The sequence below is a fragment of the Phaseolus vulgaris genome, chromosome 1 (genome assembly GCF_051622355.1).
Source record: "Phaseolus vulgaris cultivar YP4 chromosome 1, ASM5162235v1, whole genome shotgun sequence".
NCBI classification, from domain to species: Eukaryota; Viridiplantae; Streptophyta; class Magnoliopsida; order Fabales; family Fabaceae; genus Phaseolus; species Phaseolus vulgaris.
In genome coordinates, this window is record NC_143498.1 from 32,530,397 (window position 1) to 32,537,876 (window position 7,480).

Genomic DNA, 7,480 nt, shown 5'->3' on the forward strand with positions numbered 1-7,480 from the left:
ATTTTTATGGTTGTGAATAGACTCTTCTTTAGAGAAGTGGTAAGATTTCATTGATTACCTAAAAGCACAGTTTTGGATAGAGGTCCAAAAGTTATATGTCATCCTTTGAGGACTCTTTTGGAAATATTTAGAACTAAGTTGAAAATTTCAATTTCTAGTCATCCTCAAACGAATGGTCAAAACAAAGTTGAAAATATAGCTCTTTCTATTATGCCTAGGGTAATCATGAAAGACAACCACAACTCTAGGGATGAGTATCTTTTCCATATTGAGTTTGAATACAATAGGGTAGTTCATATAACTACTAATATTTCTCCTTTTGATTTGTTACCATTTCCTAATCCACAAGAATTTGTGCCTAAGGAAGGAATAACAAAAACTGAATTTGTTAAAAAAATGCATGAGAGGATTAAAGAACAAATACAACAACAAATAGAGAAATATTATGCTAAGTTGCCAAAAACAATAGAAAAACAAAAGGCATGGCAACTTAATAGAATTGATTTTTATACAACTGCTCAAACTAACTCATTTGTTTTGTTTGATGACTCCCATAGATGGACATTTAATCCAGGAGGACGAGTATAGTTGTCAACTCAATAATAAGGCTGTTATTCGAGATCGACCATGTAGATCTTGTTAGAAAAGATGGCTTTAAACTAGAGGGGGGTGAATTGTTTAAAGGGGTTTTCGCAAACTTTTCAAAGCTAGAATGAATTTATTTCAGAAACCAATTGATTCAGCAATTCAGTTAGCCAAAACAGCAAGCAAAAACTGTAGTACTAGAAAAAACAATCGGTTGTTTCTTCGAAACAATCGGTTGTTTATACCAGCAAACAACAAACAAACTGAAATTAAAGAGTTAGAGATAGAGAGATTGTACACAGTTGTTTATACTGGTTCACTCCAAACTAGAGCTACATCCAGTCTTCTCATAAACCCTGAGGATATCCACTAAGCAATCACCACTTGATCACTTACACCACAACCAAGAGAATGACCTTGAAAACCTCAAGAAACACACTCTCCTTGGCCAACACTAAGATTGTTGATCTTGAACACCTCAAGAATACACAGCCAATCTCAGCAAAACACACAAACGAATTGTTCAGCAGTTTACAAAGATTACACTTGTTACAGATGAATATCTGAAATCAAATCAAGTAGAATCCTATTCTAGCACCTTGATCAATCTCTAAACTCTTAAGCAATCTCATAACTCTTTGAAAAACTCTTAGTTAAAAACTTTGTCTCAAGATTCTTATTTCTTAAAAACAGTTTTTCTGAAATTGTACAAAGATATTGTTTGTTATCAAATCTTAACAAACTCTTAATTGCATTTAAAATAGATTGGTCAAAGCATTTAATGACTGGAGCGTATTCAGTTAAAGCATTTAAAGCTCAGTCAAAGAAAACAGTTTTTCTGTTATGGTTACAAAACAAACAATCGGTTGTTTTGTTACTTAATAGTTTTAACCATTCAAACACAGTTTTCAAACTTTCTCAAAACACCTAAGTGTAAACAATCGGTTGTTTCGACAAAACAATCGGTTGTTTCAACTTAGTTTGAAAAACATTTTACTTTGATAAAGATTGAGATGCTAATTGCTTGAGATTCAATCTAAGGGTGGATTACAACATTAAACTACCCCAGAACAAAGCTTAAACCAGCACAGCAACAGCAAGCAAAGCAAAGGCTTCAACATCCTTCAAAGGATTTGGATTCTTCAAAACATTGAACACCACATGGTTCAACAGATCTGAGGATAGTGTAAGAAAGTATGGCTTTAAACTATAGGGGGATGAATGGTTTAAAGAGGGTTTTCGCAAACTTTTAAGTCTAGAATGAAATCACTTCGAGAAAACTTGATTAAGAATTCAGTTTGCCAAAAACACAAAGCAATTTAGCGCAGCACCAGAAAAACAATCAGTTGTTTCGCATAAACAATCGGTTGTTTATACCAGTTTACAAATATAAACTGAAATTAAAGAGTTCAAGGGATAGAGAGAATGCACACAGAGGTTTATACTGGTTCACTCTTAAACCAAGAGCTACATCCAGTCTTCCCAGAAACGACTAGGGAATCCACTAAGCAATCAACCCTAGATTACAACACCATCAAAGAAGTGACCTTGATCCCCTCAAGACACACACTTCCTTTGGCTCAGCACAAACACCACTAAGAATGTTGATCTTGACAACCTCAAGAACACACAACACTTCTCATCTTCACACACAGAGTTTCTTCAAAGTACAAAAGGATTACTCTTGTTACAGAAAAGATTTGAAATCAATACAAGATGAAAATCTTATATCACACTCTCTTTGATCAAAGCAATCTCCAACTCTTCAAAAGCAAAATCAGTGAAAAACTCAAATCTGTTTTTCTTTTATTAAATCTCAGTTCTTGTTTGTTACATAAACTGAACAAACTATTTATTGCATTCAAAGATTGGTCAAAGCATTTAAAACTGGAGCGTAATCAGTTATAAAATCATTTAATGCTCAGTCAAAGCACAAAACAGTTTTCTGCTATAGTCCCAAAACAAACAATCGGTTGAATGCTCGAATCAATCGGTTGTTTTGGTTTGACAGCAAGTCAACCATCAAAAACAGTTTTCAACCTTTCTAAAAACACCTAAGTATAAAACAATCGGTTGTTTCGACAAAACAACAACTTGTTTTTCACTTAGTTTGAAAAACACTTTTCAATTAAAAGGTTTGAGAATGCTTAAGCTTTGGATTCAATCAAGAATTGATTTAACACATATAATCTACCCCAGATCCTATCTAAAGACAGCTCAGCAAAAACAAGCACATCCAGCCTTCCATCAAACTTCAAAGGGTTTGGATTCTTCAACAGATAGATCCTCTCGAGAAGGAGGAGATGATGGACACTATCCAGCCACATACATCCCCCTATTAATGACGATGACGAAGCCTTGGATTCGAGGACAAATCCTTTTTCAAGAGGGAGGGGATGATGGAAGAGGCCCTGGCACCAATCCACTAATAGGCCACCAAAATGTCAAATTGAGGCAACCACTAGAGTTATGGTCAAAGAGGGGTCAAGAGGATACATTTTACATGTCATAAACTCTAGTGTAGAATAGTTTTTACATTTTTGTCAAAAGTAACATAGTTTAATTCTTTTGTATTTTTGTTGAAACATGCAAAGTGGTACCTAAAATGCTAACCTAAGTTTAATTAGAGTTTCCTACTCCTAATTAAACTTAGGTCCAACCCACATTTAGCCTAAGTGGAGCGTAAGGTTCTAGATCTCCTAGCACATGGAAGAATTCTAGAACCTACCTCACATGTGCTGAATTTAGGAGTCACCTTCCCATGTGCCAACATTTGAATTTCCCTCCAATTCTCTTTTCATATTCAGCCTTCTCTTGCTATATATAGAGGAGCTTGGGTCATGTAAATTCAAGATTAATACTTTAGTGAATTGCTGCCAAAATTGTGTCAATTTCACTTCTTGCCCAAAACCTCCTAGGTTAGGCTTTTAATCTTCGCAAACTTTCCCTTTCCAAGTAGAGTTGGCCTCACCACTCTCAAATCCTACCTCTCATGCACCTTCAAGGTCACCATCACTCTTAGGAGGACCTTGTTCCATCTTCAATCCGTGAAGCTTCCGCAACTCATCAAGAAATCCGAAAATATGAAGGCACATCTCCATCAAAGTCTTTCCTAGCCATAACTAATCTCAATGCACTTCACAAATCTCCTTCAAATGAAAACTTCTTCAACACAAACAAAGAGTTTTCTAAAGAAAGAAACTAAAAGAAAGCTTTTAAAAACTAAGAATTTAAATTGCAAAAATTTAAACAAGACGACTCCTAATGGTGAGGCTTGTTGGCACTTATGAACCTTCAAGCCACACTCACCGTCTAAAGCGTGTATCTAATAAGAAAATTAAAGAAATTTGTAAGAGATGGAAGAACACCAAAGGCTCTTCCAGGACACCTAAAGTAAAGATAATGGCCAAATTACAAAACAATTGAAATCACACAAAATTTTAAAAAATAATATTCAAAGTTCTTTTCTGTTCTGTTCTCTCACAAGTGTTTCTCTGCAAGCCTTTACTTGTTTGTCCTCCAAAGGTGAGTACCTCTTGCAAAGTCCTTTGCCTTCTCTTAGGATGCTACCTAGAAATTAGCTCAATTTTCACAAAGAACAAATTCAAGGTATATTACACTTCAAGAGGTTAATAATAAAAGTAATAAAAGTTCAATTTGAAGAGTGAAACTCAAAGGAGATTAGAGATGACAAACACAAAGATTATCTCAAGACAAGCAAGAAATTAAAGGTTTTCAAGAAAGCACTCAAAAGAAAACACCTAAAGATAGACACTAAAATGGATTACAAAATTAAAATAAAGAATGACCAAATTTCTTAGTAAAGCATGAAATCCAAAATGTTGCTGGTCCCATGTAGATTGGTCCAAAGAATTCAATTCCCGCAAGTCCCGCGCTAAAGAATCTCCAATTGCCAAATTTCTCACCAAAATTTAGGCTCCCTTATTCAACAAATTGAATTTAACTTTAAAGAATGGGTCCCACAGTGTGATTGCAAATTCCAATAACTGCCAATACACACTTCTAATTACTCAACACATAACCAATTTTTTTAGTTAAAAGCACCTACAATCACGCTTTCAGCACACGCTTCAGCTTTCACCAATTTAGCTTATACATTTGCTTTCACTGATTCTACTTTAATTTCTTCAATTAATTGCGCACCTTGCTAGTACTTAATTCACGCTGCACCTTCGACACACCATTTCTCATCAAATTCTTCAAATTCACGGACCCCACAATTCACTGCATCAGCTTCAATCAATTTGCAATTCACAAATTGAATTCAAATGCAGACATACTCCTTTTTTAAATTAAAAACTGCACCAAAATGATCAACAATTTCAACCAATTTGCAATTCAAGATGATCACTGCACCAACAAAAACTAGAAAATTGCAACTGCAGAAAATTTGTCACCGTTTGAATTCAATCTCACAATTTATTTTTTAAATACCAATTCTAATCACCAATTCTCGGTCCATCACTTCACGAATAGCTCCTTCAATACTTTTATCAAACAGTTGACACACACACCTTAATGCATTAAACACTTGCACTCAACACCAAATTCATGCAATCCAAATCATTTCGTGGCACAACTCAGAGCTTCAATCATGGTGGATTGCACTCGTGAAGCCAAATTTTGGAACAGATCCACCTTAATTGTTCTTCCGTTTCCAAACGATTCTCAATCAATCAACCAATTTCATTCGCCAATAATTTCCAGAACCGTAAATTCAGAATTTCAAGGAGAACCGCACAACTATTTTACTGATATTCAGCTGCACCGTTAAATTGATTAAGTGCAAAACTTCAATTGCTATGCTCACTGAATATATCAAGCGTGTAAACTGTTTGTTAGAAAGCTTCAAAGAAATTTTAATTTGTAGAAAATACAAGAATTGATTCTAATCAGAATTTTTTTTGAAACATCTTTATCAAATGAATTAAACTTTCAAACTCAGTGTAATGCCGAATTCATCTGATTTTTCATATGTATGAATTGTACCTTTTAATCACGAATAAACAATTCCAGCAAATGCTCAATCGGTACATCAGCAGAAATTCTTCAGCGCCTTTCAAATCGCGATTCACTCATTCGTCACTGCTTTGCTTCATCAAATTAAACCCGATCAAGATCAATGTTTTGCTTCGAAATCAACATCTACTTCAGTCATCTTCAACATTTCGCCAGAATGTGAAACTTAATCCGCGAACGATTATAATTCCTTTGAGAATGCTCTTCGTTTGAGATGACGAAGTTAATCGGTCAGTTCTCCGTGCACTGATTCTGTTTGTCGGAAAACCACTAAAACCTATGTTCGCGATTCTTCCAACACCTCAATGTTTCTCCGTTTTGCTTCTTCACAGTTGCTCCAGGAAAACGAAGAACAATGAACGCAAAAGGCAGAACCAAAATTTTCGGAATCGGAATTGAAAGCAGAAGAAGAACTTACATGAACCAATTCCGACTAAGCACGAAAGGAACCGAAACTTTAGATTCTGTTTTCTGACTTCCTATTCCAGATTCAAATTCTCCTCCGGCGCCGTTCGCAGTTGAAGACGAAATCATACTCGCGAAGTCTTGTAGTGCGAAAACTGTGGAAGCGTCGCGCACCAATTTCACTCACACTGGACTTGTTCCGATTCCAATTTCATGAACACTCAGAAGATGAAGAACAGCAACACAAATCGCAGAGAAAATTTGAGGAAAATCTGAAAATCTAAACCAAATCTGCTATTGGCAGCGCAGATCCAACAATTTTCATAAACAGTTCACATTACTGCTCACACCACTTGATTTTCTTTTTGAACCACGAAAAATTTTCGGACAAATTTCGAGAACTTTCGAAAATGATTTTTGAAGAGAATGATAATGGAAAGCTAACTCAAAGAAAATTGTTGATGATCTAGTAGCAATTTATGAACTCAAAAATAAAAATTAAAAGCACTCAAGAGCTCTAATCTATAAAGAAATTTGAAAAAAAATTCAAAAAGTTTAACCGATGGAGTTTATGAAAATTTTTGGATTAAACATGACTCTAGACAAAACATATATGATTATAAAATCAAAATGGCTCAAATATAAGAAAATTTCACCGAACACATTTTGAAGAAAACACAAAAAATTCAAAAGCACACATGAACGTGAACAAAAGAACACCTAAAAGCACATACATGAAGGTTCAAGTAAGAACAATTAATTTGAATCGAACAAAAAGACAAAAAACACAAAATCAATCAGTAAACATTCAAGAAAATTATGAACAACACGAAAATTAGAAAGAAATAGAAGAAGATCTTACAACCATAGCTCTGAATACCAAATGATGGAAAAACGTTCTTCTTCTAATAGTGATATTTGTAATTTTTTCTTTGGATGGATGATGAAGGAGTTTTGAGGAGCGGAAGTATTAAAGAAACTCAAGAGGAGTTTCCATTGATTGAAATGGAGTTAGAAATTTGTAAGAGTGAGAGGTGAGGCCAACTGACTAGGAAAGAGTCTAGGCTAAGTCTTGAAGGAGAATAACCTATGGAGAACTTAAGAACAAGTACAATGGCCAAAATTAGGCAGCATTTCATTACTAATTCCAAGTTAAAAAATACATATATAAGAGACTCCTATTTATAGGAGAAAGTGATACGACCCAAATCCATAAAGAAATGACCATGGATGCCAACCATGAAGGGTCATCTCAACAAGCAAAAGAAGATGTCATCAATAGGAGGAATGTTCAAGGACCACAACACTTGAAGTTCTTCTTATTAGTGTTCTTAACATTGAGGCCCAAGACCAACACATGATTTCATCATCCATCATGCCTCGAAAGATTATTAAGAGCAAGGGCACAAGCATTAATAGATGAGCATCAATTGGTGTATCTTTTTGTAAT

At 34.9% G+C, this 7,480-nt stretch overlaps 1 long non-coding RNA gene across 1 annotated transcript; it reads right to left on the bottom strand.

Moving 5' to 3' along the window:
• Positions 1-4,214: 4,214 nt before the first annotated feature.
• Positions 4,215-6,480, bottom strand: LOC137813839 (uncharacterized). Its single transcript, XR_011081514.2, has 2 exons — positions 5,596-6,480; positions 4,215-5,368 (listed from the first exon to the last, which is right to left on the bottom strand). It is a non-coding gene; the product is annotated as an uncharacterized LOC137813839 (long non-coding RNA).
• Between the last annotated feature and the right edge of the window lie 1,000 nt (positions 6,481-7,480).